The sequence below is a fragment of the Aedes albopictus genome, chromosome 2, assembly GCF_035046485.1.
Source record: "Aedes albopictus strain Foshan chromosome 2, AalbF5, whole genome shotgun sequence".
In the NCBI taxonomy this organism is placed as follows: domain Eukaryota; kingdom Metazoa; phylum Arthropoda; class Insecta; order Diptera; family Culicidae; genus Aedes; species Aedes albopictus.
Window position 1 is genome coordinate 189,778,602 of NC_085137.1, and position 27,183 is coordinate 189,805,784.

At 38.8% G+C, this 27,183-nt stretch overlaps 1 protein-coding gene and 1 long non-coding RNA gene across 7 annotated transcripts in view; both read left to right on the forward strand.

Annotated features, from left to right (window-relative positions):
• Positions 1–27,183, forward strand: part of LOC109408110 (kinesin-like protein KIF21A) — a 181,858-nt gene that overhangs the window by 7,901 nt on the left and 146,774 nt on the right. The window lies entirely within an intron of this gene.
• On the forward strand, positions 15,917–16,851 carry LOC134286405 (uncharacterized). Its single transcript, XR_009996891.1, has 3 exons — positions 15,917–16,043; positions 16,101–16,200; positions 16,256–16,851. It is a non-coding gene; the product is annotated as an uncharacterized LOC134286405 (long non-coding RNA).

Below are 27,183 nucleotides of genomic sequence, written 5' to 3' on the forward strand. Positions count from 1 at the left end.
ATACTCCCCCCTCCCCCTAGAGCGTTACGTAATTTGTGGACGGCGCCTAAAGAAATGTTTGGAGAAATTACTGTAAGAATCCATGAAAGAATCGTTGCAGGAATTCTAGGAAGAAAGTTTGGAGGAGTCCTTTGAAGAATTTCTGATAGAAAGCTTTAGATGATTTCGTGTAGGGACCCTCGAAGAAACTCGTGGAGTAATCCTTGGAGAAATTAATACAGGAATCTTTTCATAAATTACTGAAGGATTCCTTAGAGGAATTCCTATACCAACACTTGGAGGAATTGCTAGAGGAATCCTTGAAACAAAATCCTTAGAGCGATACCGGGAAGACTTATTGGAAAAAAAATCTGGTGAAATCTCCGGGAAAATTTTTTGAGAGGAATTCATGGGAAAATTTCTGGAGAAATTCTATGAGGAATCTCTGGAATGTTTTTTTTTAGGAACGCCTAAAAAATGTTTTGGATAGTTTTCTGGAAAAAATGTTGGGCGAATTCGTGGAGGAGCTCGTGGAGGTATCTATGGAGGAATTCCCGAAAGAATTAAAGAATCGTGGAAAGAATGCTTGATAGATTTTCTGTAGGAATTTTGATGAATCTTTGACGAAATTTCTAGATAAAATTGAATAACTGTTATCATTCTGCAGAGCATAAGTTTCTAAAACCAGATTCTTTATCAATTCATTCGTTCTAAGCTCCAACTTTGCACTTTTAGGAATAGCGTGTGTCCCAAATTTTTTTTTTTTTTTACCGAAACCCTATCTCTTGAACCCTCATTTTCTACCAGAATTATTGAATTTCCCCCGAAACTACGTGACTCCCTTCAGTGACTTCAAGATTCCTTCTGTAATTTTACCCCTCCGACTTTCTCGGAATCATCAGTTTATGCCCCTTCCCGTCCTATCAAAACCTCTATTTTTCACCGATAATAATCAACCTGCACCTAGAATCACTAGTCCACTTCCCTAATCATCATGAAGAGCCTCTCAGGATCACGGTAATCACACCAAATCATTTAACATGAACCAGCGCACAGCGTCGTTCTTGTCAATCATACGCGCCACGCTGTTGCTATTGGACGACTGATCAAGTGTGCTGTGCGCGCGGTGTCGCGATGCAAAACAAGACGCCAGCTCCAATGACACAGTGGGGTTAAGTGAGCTTTCATCTGTGGCATTTACTGAGGCAAATTATTGATCCGAAATAGGGTGTTCAAATCGAAATTGTAAGAAAACGATAAGAGTTAGGAGTTTGACGTCAAAGAACGAATTGTTAAACGAGTCAAGGCGCATAAGTTTCTCTAAGAGAAAAATTCAATTTACCACGCATTTTTCAAAGTTAAAAAGCAAAAACTTGTCAAAAATAGCTAACTTTTAACTTTTTTGCCCTACAAAACTTACTAAATTACAAAAACCAACAGGTTCAAAGACGTTACTAGATAGAAAATTTAATTATCTTTCCAATGCAATCGAAAGAACTTCGAAAAGTTGAACCATTTTGAAGTTACAGCCAGTTTAGGGCAAGCATAGTCAAAAACATTAAAAGTTCAATAACTCCGGAACGGTTGAGATTTGACCATATGCGTAGAACAATTTTTTTCACCTATTATGGTCCTCTATCACCCCCCGAAGGATTAGCATTAAGGAAAGGAACACCCTGTATATCTGGTTTACGAGTTGAGCGCAAGTGAAAGAATCGGCCGTAAGTGCTAATGGGAACCAAAGGAGTATCCGTAGTGCATTTATCACAAGTCAAAGACAAGTTATAATTCAGCTTGTATCGACCTAATCTTTGCATTCTTTGAATTATCTCAAATTTAACAGTAAATGTTAAATTTAACGTAACGAAAGAGTGGGTAGGGGAGGTCTCTGCGTTACACTCATCATTCATCACTTGAATTCGAAAGTACACAGGACAGTGGACGCTAGTATAAGTTGACTTACAGACTTACAAATTAGGTTATGTTAACAATTAAACTCATCACCTTTAGATAATTAGGGACCGATTAGGTAAAGATAAAACTGTTGATTTTAGAAATGAGTTTATATTTGTATTTCTTATTTTTATAGGTTTTGTAGAGATGAATATATAAAAGTTGACAAATAATCTTTATCATTTTTATTTTTGACACAAAAATCAGCTGACTGAACTTTTTGTTTTCTATATCTTAGACGGTATTATAACACTGACCAAAAAATAGGAACTTAGTTACATGTTTCTTTAGGACGTAGGATGGTTGACAATGTAAAGGGTTACGATGAATATAATATTACTTTGGACTGAGATGATCACAGATATGCAGAAGACGACTAGCGAAATTAGGAACACAATTTGATACATTATTGACTATATTTTGACAAATAGGGTTTGACAAATTTCTTTACAATATCGAATGGAAGCTCAAAAAGTGTTATCTAACACTAATATGAAAGTTATTTGGGGATGATGCTGGTGCTGTCAATGACTAACATCGGTTATTGACACTATTGGTAATCAGCTTGAAATAATTTTCAGAATGTATTATAAAATAATTGAGGATATTATCTGAATATTGTTTGGGGAAGCTGTCAGAAAAACTAGTTGCCCATATCGGCTAAAAACGCTAGCTCTGGTAGCTGTCTTCGAATAATTTTCAGAAATATCAAATGTTTAAAAATTAGATACGACACATTTTTTTTTCTTTTTGCTCTTTGTATATTTCTTAAGAATAGTACTCTGAAGGCGTTAACATAGACGTAGACACCCTTTTTTTTCTCTGAATGTTGTCCAGTGACCTCGGAGATTTTCGATTATTGAAATATTGTTCAATTATCAAATCATCTTTGGAGCTTCCATTCGATCAAAACACTAGTGCGATGGGAAAAGTTAAAAACAATATTTTTAAAAACTACTACGACCCAATGCTAATTACTACACACTTTGCTCAAGTTGACGACATCGTCTAGTCCATCGTGAGTATTGGTCCTAGTAGGGGGAAAGTTGGGAAAGGGTCCAGGCTTTGCTATCAGCTGCAGCTCCACCTGGTCACTCTTCAAAAAAAAAAAAAAAAAAAAAAGCTTGTTCCGATAAGGAATGATTTTTTTTTAATTCAAGTGACAATATTGAAACCGGCAAACAAAATCCAAATACCGGGAAAAAACGGGAAATCGAAATCTAAATCGGCTGGCCAGCCTATTAATATTATGCTTTTTTGCATTTTTCAACTGAATTTTTAAATCTCGTATTTCTATTTATTCTTGTCATGACATCTCTACTGGAACACAGTCTTCTCGCAGTTAATAGTATGTAATTGTGTTTGAAGCTAAAAACATCCCCTGCCGCGTGACTGTCAGAGGAAGCGGTTACACCAGTAATGGAGAAGTATGCTTATCAAAACCGTAAGCATAATTCCTAGAGCCATTCCCGGAGAAATCTTTGGAGGTATCTCCGTAGATGAATCGATAGAGAAACCTTCCGGTGGACGCCTGGGTTAGGAGGGGTAAAAATGGCATAACCTTCCTTTTAGCAAGGCCTCACTAGTTGAAAGTCAAATGACTTCATCCGAAAAGTGGTTATTTCCGTGTATTATTGTATATTACGTTAGGCTAGGGGGTTGGGAAGTATATAAGTGGCGTAGAACCTTTTTAAGGCCTCCAAAACATTTTCAAGTTTGAGACTAATTTCTATGCGCTTGTAAAATACTTTAAAGCATCCAAGGAGTAGATATTTTTGTCCTAAGCCAGGTCTGAGGCATATTTTGTTTAACTATAGGTTGATGGTAACATACTGTTCTTGTATGAAACATCATGATTTTCACGTAAGTCAGTCGATTTTTAAAGAAATTGTCTACTTTTAGGCGTTTAATGTATTACAAAATGACTTGCATTGAACGCCTAAATGTAGGCAATTTCTATAAAAAATCGACTGGCTTACGTGAAAAACATGATTTTTTATACAAAAACGGTATGTTACCATCAATTTTTACCTATAGTTATATAAAATATACCTCAGACCTAGCTTAGGACAAAAATATCTACTCCTTGAGTGGCTTCAAATCTTTAACAAGCGCATAGAAATTAGACTCAAACTTGAAAATGTTTCGGAGTCCTTGAAAAAGATGAAGTCGTTTGAATTTCAACTGGTGGGGCCTTGCTAAAGGAAGTTTATGCAATTTTTACCCTTCCTGACCCAGAAGTCCACCGGAATAAACCTGTCCTCGTGGCTTCAATTTTTGAGGCTCCCAGCATAATTGAAATTGCAACTAATAATGAAGTGAACCTCAAAATTTCATTGAAAAATATTGATGTTTGCTTATTTGACAGCGGTTTGAAATTTTGTTGTAATCCCCGTAGCCAACGCGTTAAGAAGTATTCATAGATATTCAAAATTGTTGATATCCTTTTGTTGTGAATTGTAGTGTTGTGGTTGTAAAGTTCAAAACGCTGATCGATAGAAGAAATCAGTTGTGAAGAGTGATGAGTTCGAGAGAGAGTTTCCTTCGAAGAGCGCTTAAATGGTACCTAACTGTATTTATTTTTCTTATTATTGTAAATACTTACTGTAAAACTGAATTTCAGCATTGAAGCTACCAAGTAAAAAGCTGCTTTCAATCATTGGTTGTCCGCGCTGAAGGCAAATCGTCTCAACACTTATAGTTAAGTTCCAGTCTTCCATTAATTTTTCATCTAAATATCAATATTACTGTACACCACCAGCACAGAAAACAGTCCTTCATGTCCAGTTTTAAAACTGTGTAAGAAATATTACGGTCATATGGTCTGTGGAATTACGAATTAGACCCCGCAATGTGTTTTGTTCTTGATTTTAGAGTGTTTGAATGTAATTTCTCCTGAAAATAAATTTTCGTATTTTTTGAGAACATCCTGAAGATTTAGGTGTCTGAAGTCAGTTTCACTTAATAATGTTTACCAAGTACTCGAAAACGCAGTTCCGTAAAACTGGACAGTTACATATCAAACGATACGAAGTTCTATAATCGCCCAAGTAACCATTAAGCCGTAAAAATAGCATTAAGTCAGCTCTATAGTCGAATATACAACATGATTAACAGAGCTAATAGGTTCTATGTCCTCCAATAGAGCTGCTCAAAAGCCACTTTTGGCGTATTATTCGGCTGATATACGGCCTACTCCAACCCACCGTACCGAGTCTCTGAGAGAGAGCTGTCAAAAGTGGGTCAAAGAAGAAAGAAAAAAAATAAAATGATTTGTTTATCTTCTGTCTTTTTCTGGCATCTTATGCTTCTGTCGATTTTTTTGCTGCTCTATCCAGATTCCAGTCGATGTCCTCAAGGTCCTCTTAAGTCGATTCACATCATGCTTCCCATCTGCTCCACCAACGCATCATGGATTTCGCTTCCTTAAACCCGTATTTAAAGCAGACGAATCTTCAACATCATGATGTTCTAATCTGATGCATCAGATTCCGTTCAGTAGTATCGGCCGAGGAAACAGATTTATACGAAACCAAGTGAGGAACTGGTGGTCGAGAGATCACCATCGTTGCTTTGTCCGGAGACAAACATGATTATGTTCTAGTGGGGTTTGTGGGTTTGAGATAGAGGAGGCGAATCCGTAGCATGCAGAGGAAAAATCGAGGGAGAAATTTGAGCTGTATTTTGTATTTTATCGGATAGACAAACATTTAGGAATCACAGTTCAAGATAAATAATAGCTTTTAGGGAAACAGCTACATACATGGTCGATTAAATGCGGTGTTACTTGCTAAAAACTTCTGTTTTCTAACCTTTTCGCAGAACTTCATTCACATTCAATATTGCCCCACAGTTTTGTTTTGGTTGCAATCGGTTTTGATTGACACGATTGTCAGGCAGTTTAAGCCGTCCACAACACTGACAGCCCTCTTATTCGGCTTGAAGGCACAGGGTTAACAAGCACTACAAGTTAGCGTTATATACCGATATACGGCCTATATTAGGGCTTACGACTGACAGGGCCTGTAAGCATTTGGAAACCTCTTACAGAGCTTGTTGGCATTGGAAAGCTGGTCAACGGCCTATATAACGCTTATAACAGTGCTTAATGGTTACCTGGGCGGATTCACAGCTATAACATACAAATGCTTGCTGAATATTCACCATATCCCTTTCGGGACGAACCAGCACAATCGCGCTGTTTTTCTGCATTAGTTTTACATATTTTTTCAACTGTTTTTTCCTCAAAATATGTGATGCAATTATTTTTTATGATCGAGTGATTACTTTTACTTGTATTTCTGAGACTCAGCTTTGATTGGAATTGTTTATAAAAACCTGAATTAATCCACCTATGGTGAACAGAACCCTTCTTACACTTATTCAAATTATTGTTGTATTATATTCGTTCGTATGATTGTGATTTTTGGTCATTCTAGAAAATATTGTGATTTGGCATCAAGTTGATTGCTTTCCATAATAGAATCATCGACCATGAGCTCAACTACCAGAAATGGCAGACAGAATCTCCTAGAATCTTGTATGGAATGTTTAAACAATAGCTTATATATTCTGGAATATTGAATGTCTTGTTAACTGCCAATCGAATAATACATGGGTAAGAAAATCATCAAAATACACTTTGACTAATATTCTTTATCAGATCTAAAGTACTTGGGACCCATGGTTATGGCACAAAGAAACAGACGTCACACTCCGTTCGCTTCCCATCGATCACCTTTTTAACGGTTGATTTAAATTTTCGGTAGTAGGTCGATTGATCACTCGCTGCGCTGGCGTCGTTACTGCTTCTGTTTGACGTTTGCTCTTTACTGCCACCTAGTGATTGCCCGGCCAAACACAGTACGTTTAGCATTGGGCGCGTGGCGTAGTGGTCACACGTTCACTTCATAAGTGGTCAGGTCTGTCTGTCTGTCTGTCTGTCTGACCGTTATGCATTCGGAACCTACTTAGCCGATCGGTATGAAATTTTCTATGTGGGTATTTTTGGGACTGGGGAAGGTTCTTAGCTTGGTGTGAGACCTCTCCGGTCTCTTGAACGGGGTGCTCCCATATACATAGATGACTTTGCGAGGGACGTCCCTATAGAACTGTATGCCAAAAACACAGTAGGCAGGCAGTACGACGTTTGCCGGGACAGCTAGTATAATAATAAAAACCCGATTTAATCCACCTATGGTGAACAGAACCCTTCTTACACTTATTAAAATTAGTGTTGTATTATTTGTATTTAACATGTTTATTTTGTGTAATTGACCAAAAGTTCTGGAAAATACTGTGGATTTGGCATCTAGTGGATTGGTTTCCAAAATAGCATCATAGACCATGGACTAAGCTACCAGAAATGCCAGACACCTCCTAGAATCTGGTATGGAATGTTTAAAAAATAGCTTATACATTCTGGAATATTGTATCTTTTGTTAACTGCCAAAAGATCGATTAACAAATGGGTAAGAAAATCAGCGAGATACACTTTGTCTAATATCTCTTAATCAGTCGATTAATTTAGCTCCGAAGTACTTAGTATTCATGGTTATGGTGTAGAAAGGACAAAAACGATATATCTACTAAGTTAATCAGTTTTGGCATTAACTAGTTATTTTGGCTATCCGGTTCTTACATTTTTCCCACAATATATAAATTCAAAGCTTTCATTTAACATCTTGTTAGTTTTAATCAGTCTTGCGAATAATCGCGACCATCGCGAGACAATCACTTAAACCGTTTTCTGGAGTCACCCTTCCCAAGGTGATACGAACCAGCTAGCATGTCACGACTGGAATGACAAACATGTTGTGGTTACCACCCTTCGCAGCTTTGCAGAGATAGCAGTTGCTGAGTATGCTTCAGGCATGGTTGCGAGAGAATCAATCTCTCTGAGCAACGATGCATAACGGGCGAAGTGAAAGCGTTTGCCATAGCCAGGGCGAACTGCGTGGTGCGCTCAATGTGTGCGTTTAAACTGAGCTATGCAAAACGAATAGAATTTATGACGTAGTACCGTGCTTGTGATAATACACATGCATAGTTTTACATGCTGTGTCGCGTGCATCTGCTTGAGGCGACGGAGAGAGTCATGACACTCGCATGAGCCGTATCCAAGTCAGGATGATTGTAGCAAAACAAGGGTGACCGGGTGACTTTGATGGGAATCTGTCTTTTCTGGTGTTTGCGACTGTAGAGAGAGCGAATCAGAAACCGCAGAGACAGGGTGATACAAGTTTGGTGTTTATCAGCTTTTTTGTAACTTGTACGCTGATGCTTCGCGACACTGGTTTTAATAGAATTCCTGTGTATTTGTAATTTGTTATTTATAATTTTATTGAAAACAATAACCTGCTAGTATACACTTTTCATGAGGTCATCATTATTTATTGAAAACAATTTTCCATAGACTGGTCAAAAACTAATGCAAGATAACAAGCGAATATAATAATAAAAAAGAATTTATTGAAATACTCTTCGTAAGATATCTCAGTAATCAAATGTCGAATCGACATAAAATTTCAGGGCCTTTTACAAGGATATTGTAGCTTTCATTTGGTGCTTAGAGAACCCAAATCGGTTGACAGACGGCTGAGATATTTATTATGGTACCCTTGGTCAAAAATCTCTCAAAAAGTTAACCTGTATTACTCCCAAGTACTCTTTGAAAGATATCTCGATAACCAAATGTCCAATCCTAATGAAATTGTATAGGGTTCTACTACAATGTTGTAGCTTTCATTTGGAGCCAGGAGAACCGAAATCGGTTGACAGACGGCTAAGATATTTATTATGATACAATTGGTCAAAAATCTCAAAAGGTTTAGTTGTATAAATCCTAAGTACTCTTCGAAAGATATCTCTGTAACCAAATATCCAATCGAAATAAAATTTCTGGGCAATCTACTAGGATGCTGTAGCTTTCATTTGGTGCCAAGAGAACCCAAATCGATTGACAAACGGCCGAAATATTTATTATGATACACTTGGTCAAAAATCTTAAAAAGTGTAGATGTATGTCTTATAAGTACTCTTCGAGAGATATCTCGGTAACCAAACGTCCAATCGAAAAAAAATTCAATAGCGTTCTACTAGGATGTGGTAGCTTTCATTTGCTTCCAAGAGAACTCAAATCGGTTGACAGACGGCTGAGAAACGTGCGTGACTTTTTTTTGTAACGCACATACACACACACACACATACACACATACACACATACACACACACACACATACACACATACACACATACACACACACACACACACATACAGACATTTGCTCAGTTCGTCGAGCTGAGTTCATTGGTATATGAGACTCGGCCCTCCGGGCCTCGGATCGAAAGTCGGTTTTTCGAGCGATATTTATACCCTTCTTATGGGTGTAAGAAGGATAAAAAAGAATTTATTGAGATTACTCTCAAATACTCTTCAAAAGAAATCTCGGTGACTAAATGTCCAATTAAAATAAAATTCAATACAATTGTACGAGGATGCTGTAGCTTTCATTTGATGCTAAGAGAAACCAAATCGGTTGACAGACGGCTGAGAAATTTATTATGATACATTTTATCAAAAATCTCTCAAAAGCGTAAATTTCATTACTCCTTAGTACTCGTGGAAAGATATCTCGGAAACAAAATGTCCAAACGGCATGAAATTTAATAGCATACTACTTGGATGCTGTAGCTTTCATTTGATGCTGAGAGAACTCAAATCGATTGACACACGACTGATTCATTTATAATGAAGCATTTTGTCAAAGACCTCTTAAAATGTTAAGTTGTATTACTCCAAAGTACTCCCCGAAAGATATCTCGGTTACAAAATGTCCAATCGGAATGAAATTCAAAAGCGTTCTTCTAGGGTGCAGTAGCTTTCGTTTCGGGCCTTAAGAACCCGAATCGGTTGATAGACGGCTGAGAAATTTATGGTGATACACTTTGTCAAAAATATCTAAAATAATTAAGTTGTACTACTCCCTAGCACTCTTTGAAAGATATCTCGGTAACCGAACGTCCAATCAAAAAAAAAAAATCAATAGCGTTCTACTAGGATGTAGTAGCTTTCGTTTGGGGCCTTAAGAACCCAAATCGGTTGATAGACGGCTGAGAAATTTATGGTGATACACTTTGTCAAAAATAACTAAAATAATTAAGTTGTACTACTCCCTAGCACTCTTTGAAAGATATCTCGGTAACCGAACGTCCAATCAAAATAAAATTCAATAGCGTTCTACTAGGATGTAGTAGCTTTCATTTGCTTCCAAGAGAACTCAAATCGGTCAACAGATGGCTGAGAACCGTGAGTGACATTTTTTTGTAACATACATACACACACACACACACATACACACACACACACACACACATACACACACACACACATACACTAGTGTGAGTCATCGGAACCGTTTTCTCAGATCAAAGCTTTTTTGGTTCCGTTTCGGGTCCTGAGTATCTGTGCAAAATTTGAGCGCGATCGGTTGCGTCTACACTTTGCGCATTGCAATTGAAATTTGTATGGGATTTTGTATGGGAAAACATACTTTTTTGCATTTTAGCCATAAGTTGAAAAAGTTCGTCTGAAACTTTTTAACCGATACTGTAAAATGATAGCCAAGGATGTTCTGAAAAACTTTGTTGAAGACCGCAAAGCGATCCGATGCTTGTGAAAATAGTTATAACCAACGAACCGCATACATGTGTTTATGTTTTAACATGTAAAGGAATAACAATAGCAACAAAATCATACTGTTTCGCCAAGCAATATCAACGCTATAACTTTTTTCATAAGCATCAGATCACTTCGCGGTCTTCGACAAAGTTTTTCAGGACACCCTAGGCTACGTTTTCACTTTATCGGTTACTCGGTTTTATAAAAAATCGAGCTTGTTATGAGAAAAATGCAAAAAAGTGTGTTTTCCCATGTAAAACTCCATACAAACTTCAAACGCGATGCGCAAAACGTAGACATAACCGATCATGCCCAAATTTTGCACACTTATTTGGGTCCTGAAATGGGTCAAAAAAAGCTTTGATCTGATGGGATACCAGTGAATTTTTCCTTTTTCCATATAAACGATGACCCACTCTAACATACACACACACGCACATACAGACATTTGCTCAATTCGTCGAGCTGAGTTGATTGGTATATGTGACTCGGCCCTGCGGGCCTCGGATCGAAAGTCGGTTTTCCAAGCGGTATTTATACCCTTCTTATGGGTGTAAGAAGGGTAAAAAGGAATTTATTGAGATTACTCTCAAATACTCATCAAAAGAAATCTCGGTAACTAAATTTCCAATCAAAATAAAATTCAATACAATTGTACGAGGATGTTGTAGCTTTCATTTGATGCTAAGAGCAACCAAATCGGTTGACATACGGCTGAGAAATTTATTACGATACATTTTATCAAAAATCGCTTTTGAGAGATTTTATTACTCAAAAGTACTCCTCGAAAGATATCTCGGTTACAAAAATGAAATAAGCGTTCTTCTAGGATGCAGTAGCTTTCGATTGGGGCCTTAAGAACCCAAATCGGTTGATAGACGGCTGAGAAATTTTTTATGATACATTTTATCAAAAATCTCTCAATAGCGTAAATTTTATTACTCCTAAGTACTCCTTGAAAGATATCTCGGAAACAAAATGTCCAAACGGAATGAAATTCAATAGCATATTACTAGAATGCTGCAGATTTCATTTGGTGATGAGAGACCTCAAATCGATTGACACACTGGTCAAAAAACTGGTCACACTGGCGGCTGGTCGATTTATTATGAAGAATTTTTTTAAAGACCTATTAAAAAGTTAAGTTGTATCACTCCAAAGTACTCCTCGATAGATATCTCGGATACAAAATGTCCAATCGGAATGAAATTCAAAAGCGTTCTTCTAGAATGCAGTAGCTTTCGTTTGGGGCCTTAAGAACCCAAATCGGTTGGTAGACGGCTGAGAAATTTATAGTGATACACTTTGTCAAAAATCTCTAAAATAATTAAGTTTTACTACTCCCTAGCACTCTTTGAAAGATATCTCGGTAACCGAACGTCCAATCAAAATAAAATTCAAAAGCGTTCTACTAGGATGTAGTAGTTTTCATTTGGGGCCTTAAGAACCCAAATCGGTTGGTAGACGGCTGAGAAATTTATGGTGATACACTTTGTCAGAAATATCTGAAATAATTAAGTTGTACTACTCCCTAGCACTCTTTGAAAGATATCTCGGTAACCGAACGTCCAATCAAAATAAAATTCAATAGCTTTCTACTAGGATGTAGTAGCTTTCATTTGCTTCCAAGAGAACTCAAATCGGTCAACAGACGGCTGAGAACCGTGAGTGACATTTTTTTGTAACATACATACACACACACACACACATACACACACACACATACACACACACGCACATACAGACATTTGCTCAATTCGTCGAGCTGAGTTGATTGGTATATGTGACTCGGTCCTGCGGGCCTCGGATCGAAAGTCGGTTTTCCAAGTGGTATTTATACCCTTCTTATGGGTGTAAGAAGGGTAAAAAAGGCTTTTCCTACATACATTCCGTGATATTTTTGCTACTGTTTATTAAGCTCAAATATTACAAAGAGATAGTAGCTTTTATGTATTTGATGCAATTGCATTTTCATGCAGAGCTCCTTGAGAAACCAAATATGATCATAAAAAATCTGTTGACAAACGTCTGAGAAATGTATTATGATACATTTTATCAAAAATCTCTCAAAAGCGTAAATTTCATTACTCCTTAGTACTCGTGGAAAGATATCTCGGAAACAAAATGTCCAAACGGCATGACATTTAATAGCATACTACTTGGATGCTGTAGCTTTCATTTGATGCTGAGAGAACTCAAATCGATTGCACACGGCTGATTCATTTATTATGAAGCATTTTGTCAAAGACCACTTAAAAAGTTAAGTTGTATTACTCCAAAGTACTTCCCGAAAGATATCTCGGTTACAAAATGTCCAATCGGAATGAAATTCAAAAGCGTTCTTCTAGGGTGCAGTAGCTTTCGTTTCGGGCCTTAAGAACCCGAATCGGTTGATAGACGGCTGAGAAATTTATGGTGATACACTTTGTCAAAAATATCTAAAATAATTAAGTTTTACTACTCCCTAGCACTCTTTGAAAGATATCTCGGTAACCGAACGTCCAATCAAAAAAAAAAAATCAATAGCGTTCTACTAGGATGTAGTAGCTTTCGTTTGGGGCCTTAAGAACCCAAATCGGTTGATAGACGGCTGAGAAATTTATGGTGATACACTTTGTCAAAAATAACTAAAATAATTAAGTTGTACTACTCCCTAGCACTCTTTGAAAGATATCTCGGTAACCGAACGTCCAATCAAAATAAAATTCAATAGCGTTCTACTAGGATGTAGTAGCTTTCATTTGCTTCCAAGAGAACTCAAATCGGTCAACAGATGGCTGAGAACCGTGAGTGACATTTTTTTGTAACATACATACACACACACACATACACACACACACATACACACACACACACGCACATACAGACATTTGCTCAATTCGTCGAGCTGAGTTGATTGGTATATGTGACTCGGCCCTGCGGGCCTCGGATCGAAAGTCGGTTTTCCAAGCGGTATTTATACCCTTCTTATGGGTGTAAGAAGGGTAATATGGGTGTAAGAAGGGTAAAAAGGCTTTTCCTACATACATTCCGTGATATTTTTGCTACTGTTTATTAAGCTCAAATATTACAAAGAGATAGTAGCTTTTATGTATTTGATGCAATTGCATTTTCATGCAGAGCTCCTTGAGAAACCAAATATGATTATAAAAAATCTGTTGACAAACGTCTGAGAAATGTATTATGATACATTTTATCAAAAATCTCTCAAAAGCGTAAATTTCATTACTCCTTAGTACTCGTGGAAAGATATCTCGGAAACAAAATGTCCAAACGGCATGAAATTTAATAGCATACTACTTGGATGCTGTAGCTTTCATTTGATGCTGAGAGAACTCAAATCGATTGCACACGGCTGATTCATTTATTATGAAGCATTTTGTCAAAGACCTCTTAAAAAGTTAAGTTGTATTACTCCAAAGTACTCCCCGAAAGATATCTCGGTTACAAAATGTCCAATCGAAATGAAATTCAAAAGCGTTCTTCTAGGGTGCAGTAGCTTTCGTTTCGGGCCTTAAGAACCCGAATCGGTTGATAGACGGCTGAGAAATTTATGGTGATACACTTTGTCAAAAATATCTAAAATAATTAAGTTGTACTACTCCCTAGCACTCTTTGAAAGATATCTCGGTAACCGAACGTCCAATCAAAAAAAAATCAATAGCGTTCTACTAGGATGTAGTAGCTTTCGTTTGGGGCCTTAAGAACCCAAATCGGTTGATAGACGGTTGAGAAATTTATGGTGATACACTTTGTCAAAAATATCTAAAATAATTAAGTTGTACTACTCCCTAGCACTCTTTGAAAGATATCTCGGTAACCGAACGTCCAATCAAAATAAAATTCAATAGCGTTCTACTAGGATGTAGTAGCTTTCATTTGCTTCCAAGAGAACTCAAATCGGTCAACAGATGGCTGAGAACCGTGAGTGACATTTTTTTGTAACATACATACACACACACACATACACACACACACATACACACACACGCACATACAGACATTTGCTCAATTCGTCGAGCTGAGTTGATTGGTATATGTGACTCGGCCCTGCGGGCCTCGGATCGAAAGTCGGTTTTCCAAGCGGTATTTATACCCTTCTTATGGGTGTAAGAAGGGTAAAAACGCCACAATAACAAAAGTAAACATGTCGTATTTTTAGAAATATTTGTTTAATCCAGCTATGCAGAAATAAAAATCGATAGAAAAAGAGTAGTTCTGCAAAACGGCGAAAAAAAGTGGTGCTTTTTTGAAAAGCGCAAAATTTCAGGGTGGTCAAAGTGGGACCAGCAATTGTGCTGGTTCGTCCCCAAGGCGGTTGAAGTTCCATCGGAAATTGTCTATGGTTAGGCATTTTAAGGCGTTGAAGTTTGATTTTAATTATTAAATCGCTACAAAGTGTTCGTTTGTAAAAATTTAGATGTATAATTTCAACTCAAGGAACACGGTATCAACTTGTACGAGTATTTGAAATAACTTTGAATACTTGAGTGATTAATGTTACTCCTTATTATCGAAATCATGAATTAGATTGTAACAGGAATTGTTCTTATTAACTTATTTACTTCTAAGATTTGAATAGCTTGTCAAGCTAATCTCATGTTCCTTGAGTTAAAATTATACGTCTAAGTTTCTACAAACTCTGTTACGTTTAAGATTAGTTTGTCCTTATGCATCGGTTAGGAGATTGACAATTAAACGAAAGTAGTATCCACAACGCAATTTCGCCACGCACGCCAACATCACTTCTCGCCGTGCAAACAACTTCGAAAGAAACGGTCAAATCAAATCACCCATAGTGGTTTCTGCTCTTAGTGGTGTAGCGTGTACGTACACGCTGCATTACACGAACACCACCTGAGTTACTGGTTGAAAATAGTAAACAAAGATCAGCTGTTCCCAGCAAAATCAAATGGGCATATTTTCAACCAGTAGATTTGCATTAGTGTTCGTGACACCGCGCTGCGAAACCACTATCAGCAAAAGGCCTATTGCACAGTGACGACGCAAAACTAAGCGCCGCCGCGCCGCCGAAACGAAAACACGCACACATCAGCATCACAGGCAGCTGCTGGCTGGAATCCGCTTTGTCATCGCTGCATCGCCATTCTTCCCCGTCCGTTCGAACGCATCACAGCCGTTCTCGCGAGTGATTGAAAACCAGGTCAGAAGAAAAGCAGGAGATTTATTAAAAATTTGCACATCTTCCACCCAAATTGGTGCTGTACAGGTGAGTGGAAGTGTCAGAAATAAAATCAGCACCGTACGTTGACTCTTCCAATATAATAGGACGGTGGAACCAATTGCCGGAGTTGGCAAGTGAGGCAAGCTAACCTCCAAATTCTCACCGCACCGCTAGCTTCCACCGGTGGGACGAGAGGACAGATTCAAACATACCAAGGGACGATTGGTACGGCCGTCTGACCGGCAGGTAAGCGAAAACGCCCTCCGCACCAGAAAGGGTAGTTAAGGAACCCCTATTTTGCAGACACGACGCCTGCTCGCACACCACGAGGTCGAGGGCACTGGCTGGCACCATCTTGTCAAGCCCAGTACGATTGGAGGAACAACAAGGCCTTCCGAAGGAGGTATATGACGGTTAACCCCAAGATCGAGCAAAGTCTGATTCTCTGGTTGCCCCAGGGCCTTTAATTACAGCTTTTTTCCTTCCCGGGAACAACAACGAGTGCCTACAAGGAACGGTGGTGGGATCAGGAAGGCCGACGGAAAAAGAGCGGTGGCGATTCCGGCATTCGGAGCGCAGCGCCGGGAGAACCGCCTGACGACGCGACTGTCTCGTGCAAGCGAAGAAACCCACAGACACAGTGGTTCCCAAGCGTCGAGCTGCGTTGGTTCATGCACCGGACAGGCCGGTTAGGAGAACACGGTTAGGCGCAAGTAGGATATCGTAGCGCGGGGTGGTTTGACCGAATCCACTCCTGCGACCGGCTGAGGGCGTGACCAGAGCGAGATGTTTGGTTGGCCGATGACATGTGCGTTGGCGAGGATGCAACGGCAAGGGGGACGCCCCTCACAGATAAGTTCTAGTTTTTAAGAATGTAGAGCATTAGATCTTAAGCTTAACACCTAAGCCCAAATGGGAAATCCCAAAATACATGTATTAAGCTGAGATTTGCCGTTTTGTGATTTCTAGTTGAGCTATAGCCCCTCAGTGTTTGCGATTTGAGTCCTTGTTCTATTCGTTAGCGGTAATTGCTCTGCCACTACCGGGACACTTGCAACAACTCACTTTGTAGTGATATAATAATAACAATCAATCTTCTGTACCATAAAACGCCTAAACGTAGGTAATTTTCTGCAAATTCTTATAGAACATCGACCGCCTTGCGAACGGACCAGCAAAATTGTGCTAGTCCTAATTTGACCCCAAAAAGTGTATAGGTGGATGAAGTAGTCGAAGTAATGAAAGTTTAATTCTAGAAGACTTTTAGCTTATTAGAGAAAATTTGAGATAATCAGTCTTTTATGGTCCGTCACGAAAGGGATATGATAGCTGAGTCGGGAGTGGTCGGGAGTGGCCAGTAAATGCTTTGACCAGCATACTGCAATTCTGCTTAAATTGATTAGTTAGATCATGGTTTCCCAAACTGTGGGTCGCTACCCCCCAGGGGGGTCGTCAGCCTTCATCCTACTACTGTCTACTGTATCAGACAACAAATGAGGGAATTTCAATGGTAGGCAAGGATGGGAACACTCACTTGGAAAGAGTTACACTCACTTGCAGTTTTCTCAACTCAGAAGCGTGCAATCAAGAAACGATATATGGACGACTTTTACCTTGTGATTACGTCTAAAACTTTGCCGAATAGAGTAGGGGTCGCACACGCATACCGAAGTCGTGAGGGAGCTGCGAAGGCAACTCTCCACGAGGTGAATGTAACTTACACTCACCTCGTGGAGAGTCGCTTTCACAGCTCTGTCACAACCTTGGGATTCGTGTGTGACCCCTACTCTATTCGGCAAAGTTTTAGACGAAATCACAAGGCAAAAGTCGCCCATACATCGCTTCTTGATTGCACGCTTCTGAGCTGAGGAAATAGCAAGTGAATGTAACTCGTTGCATGTGAGTGTTCCCATCCCTGATGGTAGCTCGTGAAAAGTACGTCTGCTGGCAAAAGCAGGTCGCGAACGTAAAAGTTTGAGAACCTTTGAGTTAGATACTTCGCCACTCCTAGAGATGGCTCAGTACAATACAATTTTGGCCGATCTTCTTATAGGTGTATTCAACGAAAGCATTGAATCAGGTTCCTATCCAAACTATCTGAAGGCTGCTCGAGTGATTCCAATTTATAAATCTGGCGCTAAGAAGGATCCGTCAAACTGCAGACCTGTTTCTGTTCTTTCCATTTTCAACAAAGTGCACGGGCGATTTCTTTTTGAAATTCACGATGTCCTTTATCATCATCAATATGGATTTCGTGCTGGCTAGAATACGTTGACTGCAACCAGTGAAGTAGTCGATGATATTTACGATGGAATGGATAACCGAAAAATAGTTGGACTTCTATATATCGTATCATATCTAACGACGTAAGCGAATACATTTGATGAAACAAGAACTGAATTTGAACAAAACTAAATACACAGTAAACTCTACTGTGATCGAAGAGGTCGAAAGCTACAAGCACTTGGGAAACACTTGGACTTGACTCTACGTTGTCCTGGAGTGATCACATTGGTAAACTTCGTAATACCAGGCTTGACAGAAACTCCCACGCAAGAAAATGAGGAAGCGATTTTGGCGATTTTCTGAGGAGTGAAAATAAAACTCAGAAATCACAACGCAAATCCTCAACAGCACCCAAAGTATATAAATATGTACCAAGGTAAGAGATTCCCGTAAATGTCAAAAATGAGACTCACCAACACTTCTGCGTTAGTTATGAAAAGTTGGTGTTTTTACACTAAAATGTCATTATTTCAACAAAGTTTGTGAAGTTTTGTTAGTTTGGATGTTTCTAAATGCTGAAAAAATATGTTTAGAATCAATTAAAATAAATTTGTTACCGATTTTCAAATGGCGATATTTTCTGTTTTATTGCATGGAGGTCACATTTAATCCAGTCAGATGCAATTAAATAATAGCTTCTAAGATGGGAGTGCTTAATTTCTTAAGAAAGTTTGCTAAATAGTGATGGGCCCATACAAATCAGCGCAAACTTCATAACTATTTTTTGCTTTTTTCCTTTTCTCACTAATCCGTGAATATTAGCGGGAATCTCTTACCTTGGTATTTAGATACTTTGAACAGCACCGAGCGTGAGCTTGCCGCGCAGCGAGGAGTTCGTGCAAAACTCATAATTGCTTGTTGTGTTTCTCACGTCCACTCACACTCAAAAAGCTCTCGCGAGTTCCACTCCCATACAAAGATAGACTCTCGAGGCGAAAATCGCACTCAAAAACCCGAAATAATCATCGGCTCTTTTTTCGTTCCCCTCTTCCTCGCTCAGTTTTTATAGTCTATTTTACGAAACGACAACAGTGTTGATATTGATATTAACACTCACGGGCTTGGGCGCAACCTCCTGTCAAATTTTCATTCATGAAATGAGCGATCAGCTGATCCGAAACGTCTCGTAAAATGGCTCATTGTCTCTCTGTTTGGGGTTCGTTCGCTCCCTCGCGACGAGACAAAAGCAAAACACCGCTCTAGAGCATGTTGTAAAACTCTTTTGATTTCGAGGAGGATGAGGATTATCAAGCCTGACTATCAGTACAACATGCGGACTATTATCGACTACGACTACTACACTCAAATCAATTGACTGATAAATTGCATGTGCACAAACTGCATAGATCGCTGACGAAGTCCGTTTATGTGCAAGTAATAGAAATTATTAGTAAGACTACTAAGACTAAGACTAAGACTTAGTGAGAAAACCAACAGATTGATTATTGCAAAGCAAAAGCGCCGCACATAGAATCTATCATGACTGAATCGAAAAAGTTTCAATAGCGGCGCACATATTATTCAAGTGTTAAGGTTCAACTCACAATTTATAAGTATTGGTGAAAGCGCCTACTGACTTTACAGAGAGTAAACAAACACTCCTGCACGCGGATGTGCAGATGAGGCAGGTTCGTTAGTGCATTTCATTTGTCTCTTTCCCATCTTCAACTTGTTTATCACGCTGTGCATATGACGCAAGAAATATGCACGCATAGGCAATGGGAGAATAAAAGAAACAGCAAATCAAGAAAAGCCACACCATGTATGTGCACTACATGGAAGTAAATACCGCGCCGGTTGGAAAGTGAAAAACGATTTTGTGCAGTTTTCGCGATTGTGTGGCTATCGCCGCGGACTTTTTCGTGATGTAGTGAATATTATTCCATTTGTGAAGCCGGTGAAACATTTTACACTTCGATTATGGAAGCAATTACGTTTCGAGAGGCAATTAAAAAGTGAGATTGTTCCCGGTAAGATAGTGCTAGTGAAATGGTGCAAGCTGGTGTGCGTTGGGGGGGGAATTTGGAAAAGATAGCGCACAATTTATAAATTATCAGTTTTACAGTGAAATATTGTGAAAATGTTGTGTTTCTTGGTTTCAACGAAAAGGTAAGTGTCCTGAGCAAGCGTTGAAGCAAATTTTAAAATAACTCGATATCAGATAGTGGTGAAAATTCGAGTATTTCTTCATCTTCAATTGAAAACTCACACATGTGAGAAAATTAAGCAAGCATGTGTTAGAAAAACCAAACTGATTTCCCCCTTAAAGCTACTGGTCACAATCTAAGTGCAGAACTTTTAAATTCAATATGCGATTTTCTCTGAGTGTATGTTTAAAAGTTTCTGTGGGAAGGGTTTCAAATTACATTTATTTTAAAACTGTATTTAACTATAAGGATATTTCTTCAATAAAATACCGTTGAAATTCCAAGCTAACAAAGGTCGATCCTACAGTTTTTATCTGCTTCGAACCATCGCCTGAAATCTCCATGTTTTGGGATCACCTAAAACTGTTCATTATATACATGGCTCCCATTCGGTATTCAATAATTGTGCTTTCAATCGACACGGCACCAATATCAACGGATGAGGGCCGGCCATCCCCCGACCGGCGGCAGTCAGTAGAAATCACGACGAGTGTTGTTGGTTCGCTCATCCTATCCAGGCAGCAGCCTCCGTCCGTAGAGTGCGAGTGTGGCGATGGCATGAATGGGATAAAAATGGGCCTATGTCAGAGAGCATCCAGCGTTGAAGCGAACGCTGCAGCCCTGCCTGGCACATGGATGGTTTTACCGAAATCGGGGTCGGTCAAATTTGTGCAAATTTCTATCTCCCCGGATTGGTGCCCGCCATGGTAGTTGATTGGTATTGTTCCACCCTAATAGCGACGAGGCGGATTTTGAGCATGGCACGTTGCACGATGGGGTTGAACCCCGTGTCTGCCTACCCAAGTAACGTGGCCGCATTCGTTCGGATCGATCTCTTCTATGTGCTGTTGCTGCTGCTGCTGCTGGGCCCTCTCCATGCCACATCCATTCGACCGAATTTGGTGTGCCGTTGTCGCCCAGCAACGATGACGACGGCGACGACGACGACGTAGGCACTTACCTACCTATCTAATCTGCCAGAGCGTATTCACGTCGTCATCTGGCTACGACAGGCGCATATTTATGTGTCTGTCGCGTTTTGCGCGTGGATTCTGCAAATGTGATAATATGGTAAAACAAGAACCAGCAACTATCAATTTTTGTGATTCCAATTAAATCCAACACACCTATCAATAGCAGCGTACTTGTAATGAACATTCAACTTCTTATAGAAATGATTGACAGAACTGTGAACTGCGGCGCCATTCGGTGAATTGGGTAAATGAGATATTGAAGAATTCTTTGTTTCAAGCAGTTCGAACATGTAGGTAGTCAGGAATGTTGGCGTAGGATGTTTCATATTGAGGGTAGTCTCATTGTTGTTCTTATGTAAAAACGTATGTGCGCGGTGATATACAAACTACTGTATTTTATTTATATTTTGGAATGCTAACTATCTTTTCGATTTACAATGTGAGAGATAATACTCACGAGAATTGAATGAAAAATATAGGCATTCAGTTGATAATGAATGCGATGCGGAGAAACACGAATGGAAATATAAGAATGTCAATCTTCACTTTGAATCTTCGAAATTTTTACATTCTGGTTCCAACTAACCATCATCCAGCGCTCGAAGCAGTTTTTAATATCCCTATGCCATGCGATTTTGTAGATTTCGATTTGTAGATTGCGAATTTCGATTGGGCTATGGATGAATGACGTTGTTGCGTTTTTTTAGTAGTCGGTGACTTCTATATTTGACCAACACGTTTCTGTGATGCGACTTCCTCACAAGTCGAGAACGAAACCAATTTACCAAACGTAATTTTGTGTCATCCAGTAACCTTTGGCATCGCTGCAACCGCTTTCTGTACTCAAAATAGGGGAAATTACCAATTCTCGGCCGTTTTGTTCTCTTCGTCTTTGGGTGTTTTTTGAAACCTATTGAACTCAGAGTTGGTCTCAAATCCTTCCCAACTAAGCTGAATTATATGGCCAAGTTTCAGGCAATTTTGCTGACAAAAACCCCCCATGACGAAGACAACAAACCTGCCGATAATACCCATTGTCACTCTATGTGGAAAGAAAGCAGTTTGAGCTGAAGTTTACCCCAAATCATTCTGGAAGTTCATCAGCGAGAAACGTACCGAAAACGGTCTTCCGTCTGGTATGTTTCTTGGTGAAAGTAGCCAAGTAGCGCTAACTTAACCGAAGAAAAATGTCATCCTTTCGCCGATCATTTCTCCAATGTGTTCAACTCCAATACTACGTCGGAACAACAAGTTAAGACAGATCTACTCAATGTTCCTGAATATATTGTCTCTATTGGTATAGTACAATTCTTCACTAATGAGATCTTGGAAGCTTTACGGAATGTTGGAAACGGTCATATGTACATGTTTCTGGTGTTTAACCTTCCTTTTGCATGACATTGGCAGCAGCTCACTGACGTAGTGTGCGGTTTGGGTCAAAATGACCCTAATGCCAAAGGAGGGTGATATTTAAACGCGACATTTTCAACTACCGTAGAATAACTTCTCTGTACGCTGGTTCTAAATTCTTCGAGATTCTGATGAGAAAGCTGCTGTTCCGTAAAATGAAATCATACATCTCAACTGAGCAACATGGATTCTATTCCGGTCGTTCAACGAGTACCAATTTACTTGAATTCATATCGTTCTGCATTACTGGAATGAATGAAGAAGTGCAAATCGACGCGGTGTACACCGACCTCACAGCTCGATTTGATAGGATTGATCACCGGATTCTTTTAGCCAAACTAGATCGGCTTGGAGTATCGCAAGATCTTGTTATTTTGCTCCAATCGTATCTATACAACCGCATGTTATAGACTGTTTCAGAAATTATAAATAGTTACACTTTGTGTATTTAATAAAATGCATTATTCTGATGATTTCTACCAACTTCTTTCAGAACACAGCCAATTGTGGTCCACTTTTATGTATTTCCCTTCAATTGCCATGATATTTTGAAGAACAGTCGAGTTCTCTCACAATTAACTTCATTCTCCGAATTTGCATTTGCACAAAGGTCTTTTTAATGACTTAAACATTATTTATCACAAAATACCAAAATTTCTAACTTTTTATCATATTCGCTTTCTCAACAAGTTGTCCAGGAAATGCCTTCATCAATACCCGGAAAAAAAGGCATTTGCGCAACATTTTTTCTGACATCAAGTTTCATATTTTTTAAAGTTTTCTAAAGAACTACCACATAGATTCATAGGTTTTCTGAACACATTTAATTTGAACTAATTTATTTTTCCGCTCATTCGTTACTTCACATAGCATAACTTGTCATACCATAAAAACAAAACCAGTAAGCAGTAAGACATTTGTTTGCTCAACGTTTGTTGCTACCTGTGTTGTTGAGAATTTTGAAACAAAAATAGTTGCATTGAGAAGGCCCGTGATGGTTCTTGATCAAATATTCCAGCAAAAATTGTTTAACCAATCGAGAAGCTTTCCTCATCAAAACAGTAACTTTCATTGAGTTCTGAAATTGAATATTTTATTTGTGAGATTTTTTTTCTTTTCTTTTATCTACATATGCTACCATTTTTGACCACTTGCTGTCACTATCATAACTAGATGATAAAAGTTTACAGAGTCCTATTTTTAAGGCTCAAGCATTCGTCATCATTTTTCGGAAATATAACAGCAGTTTTTTTTGGCTTTAAGTCAATATAACGACCATGAAAATGTATTCACTGTACTCTATTCCTCATGTGGAATACAGCGAATCCATTTTCGTTGCAAAAATAATTAATTTGAACGAAAAAACTGTTTTAAAATGTTTGATGATTTCGATGATTTCAATGACGAATGGTTCAACGTCAAACTTTTACAAGAAATATCAACGAAGTTGGTATTATTTGCTTCGTTAGAATGTTTACTAGAAGAGCTAGAAGGCATTTTTATGAATATTTTGCTCAAATTTTAATGTCAATCGTTAGTGAATTTGTAATTTCTGAAACAGTCCATAATCGCATTAATTTTCAAAAGTGCAAGCCGAAGTTCTCCGAAACAGCTGAAATAATTCTTGGAACACCTACTACAAAATTGATGATAAAAATCAGGATTCATTAAACCTGACAAAACTGTTCATTGTTTTACATACTTATTTTTGGTCGACGGATCGATGAAGATCTAAAAGTTTAGGAAAAATGACTAAGGGAATGCTCAACAGATCTATAGGGAATTTTCTTCCAAAATATCTAAATGCACTTTGAAAAAAAAAAGTTTAAGAGAAGTATCTTAAGGCCGAGAATTCCAGAGGAATTATCCAAAAGAATTGCAAGTATTACTATTATTGCTTAAGCAATTTCTGATAGATTGTGTGAGAAAGAACCGTGTGTTTTTTGGACATTTACTTTCTGGAAGTATTTCTAAGAAATTTCTGGAAGAATATCGTACACATTCATAAACATTCTCAAATCAACTTCTGGAAAACCTCTTTGTAATGAAATAGTAGGTAAGACTTATTAAACATATATGTGGTTTGTTTTGGGGTCTCCATGTTAGCCTAGTGGTTAAGGCTGTGGATCGCCAATCCGCCCTGCTGGAATGAGTTTCTTGACACTTTCCGGTGCCAACCAGGGTGTACATGGTGGTTGCGATAAATGTTGGAAAACGATGTAACCGAATGAAATGGCGTTAGAAAATGGATACATCGCTAGAAATTACAAGCCTGGATATTACAAAATTATTTGCTGTGTATATGGCAAATTTGGCGCTCCGTTCAATTTCTGGATTTATTATGTGTTATAGAAATTTGTAAATACTTTCAAAGACCTGGAAAAAATCTGGAAAAAACCTGGAAAAATCAGGGATTTTTTTCGTAAACGAGTAGACACCCTGTATTTATTCTGGCTTTGTTCACTTGTTCATTTGTTCGCGAATTTTCAAACTTACGGATCTTGAAAACGTGAGTAGGGGTTCAAGAAATCCATTGTGGAAGCCATATTTGTATTATTTGATGTTTCGCCTTAAGCTACATAATCAATTACAATTACACTGTTCAGTCACTAAAGCCTGGCCGCTTTATTGCGTATAACACATTTCCAATATGGTACAAACATTGATAATTACAAGAAATATGATAGTAGTAGTCAGTTGTATAATTTTCACTCAGTAAAGTTTCGACGAATTATTCATTTGAATGGCTGTGATTATGTGTAGACTCGGCAAAATCGCCCACATCAGTTTTGCCGAGTACAATGCTGATATCTCAGCAAAAAGTGACGTTTGTTAGCTGTGTGGATTTTGGCAAATGTTTGAAAAGTGCTGGTGTCCCGGCAATCTGAACTAAGCGTGTACATATTACACTAAAAGAGTTTAGTGTTTCTATAATGAGTCGTCTTGCTTTGGTACAATCGTTCTCAGTCCCTATATTCTCTGTGGCGTTCTGATATTCATCAAAACACTGTTACTACCTTTCGACAATTTCACTTAATAAGTCCCGTTCCACATATCCGCTGCTACTCTTAGATGTGGCGTTTCGTATCTGGCGTTGTTGCGTGCTTTAGTCCAATAGTTTCAAGAGGAAACGCATCGATTTTGTCTTGGTACGACGCTACCTCGAGATTCTGTGCGTACGCAACAACAATATTTTTTTCCGAAGCAATAAATACGCGGATTTTTAGCGAGGGTGACGGGTTAGTTTCGTGATATTTAGGTCTAGGTTTTTTTTAATAGATATATTCTTGATGTTTTTGGGCACAGAATATCTTCCTATCTGCCACACGATATATGTACGGATACAGAATGATCATTTAGCTCTCACTATTGTGGAAGTGATTGTAGAATACTAAGTTGAGAAACAGGATCTGTCCCAGTTAGAATTGAACGCCAGAAAAAAAAGGCAATAGAAATAGAGTGACCCTAAAATTGCGCACAAGTGAGTTTAGCTCTGGCATTCATACTGGAGTGTGCATTTTCAGTTGCCAAATGCAATTACCAAGATAAACATCCAAAACCTAAAGACACCCTCGCCTTTTCGTGGTCGTGTCGTGATACTATTGCTTACGGAACCGGCGTCATGCTTCGTATTTCCCCCTTTTCTAATTCAGATAAAGTGCACATAAACATTATGTAGGTCTATGCCTCCTACACACCCACACCAACGCAATGCCGGGCTTTGTCTCTTTCGACGACTTTGCTGTTGCGTTTGCGTTTGATGTTCTAAACATCCACATTACAAACAACACTGCACTGCAATCGAAGAGGGGTTTCCACAGCAAGAGGGTCGGCTCGACTCCAGTCAATACATTACTGCTCGCTTTGAAGGTCAAAATTGTTTCAACTGATTGTGAATTGTAAGTGGAAGGTGGTCTGTTTTGATGGTTGTTGTGTAGCAGCAAATTGTTGAAGTAGTATTGATTCGATAAAATCGCGAAACTACTTTTCTATTAGTCAGGACGATTAGGTGCTAATTGAGTTATTTTGTTTGAAAGCCTCCATTCACTATCAGTTACCTACTACTTGGACGGCATTGAATGACCAGAGTGGAGTATCATGTGACTAAATCTTCCACTTATCGAGAATTACCGATAAAAGTCAGTATACCGTTGCAGGTCTAATTCTGATAATGACCTACAATTAGCCATCTCGCGTATCATATGTGGCTATACAGTTGCAGCGATTTGGCATATTGCGTTACGTATGCATAAGCATCTCATGGAACAAGCTCGCGCTATCCAACAACAACGTGATGTGTCGGTTCGGTAGCTCTTCTGCATCAAATTCAGTTCGCGGTTTACGCTACGGTGAATGTACCTTTCGGTTTCTCAAATTCAGCTGTGAGACGGGGCACCACAGGCACAGACTCACAATTACCAATAATAAGCATACGGGGGGCCAATTTCACAAAATGCTTCACAAGTCAATTTTCGATGGCAACTCGCGCATTCATCCGTTGTTCCCCAGCTCTCCAACAGACCAGAGGCGTCTTTTCTGGTGGGATTTTCGCCACGATTTTGATCGGGG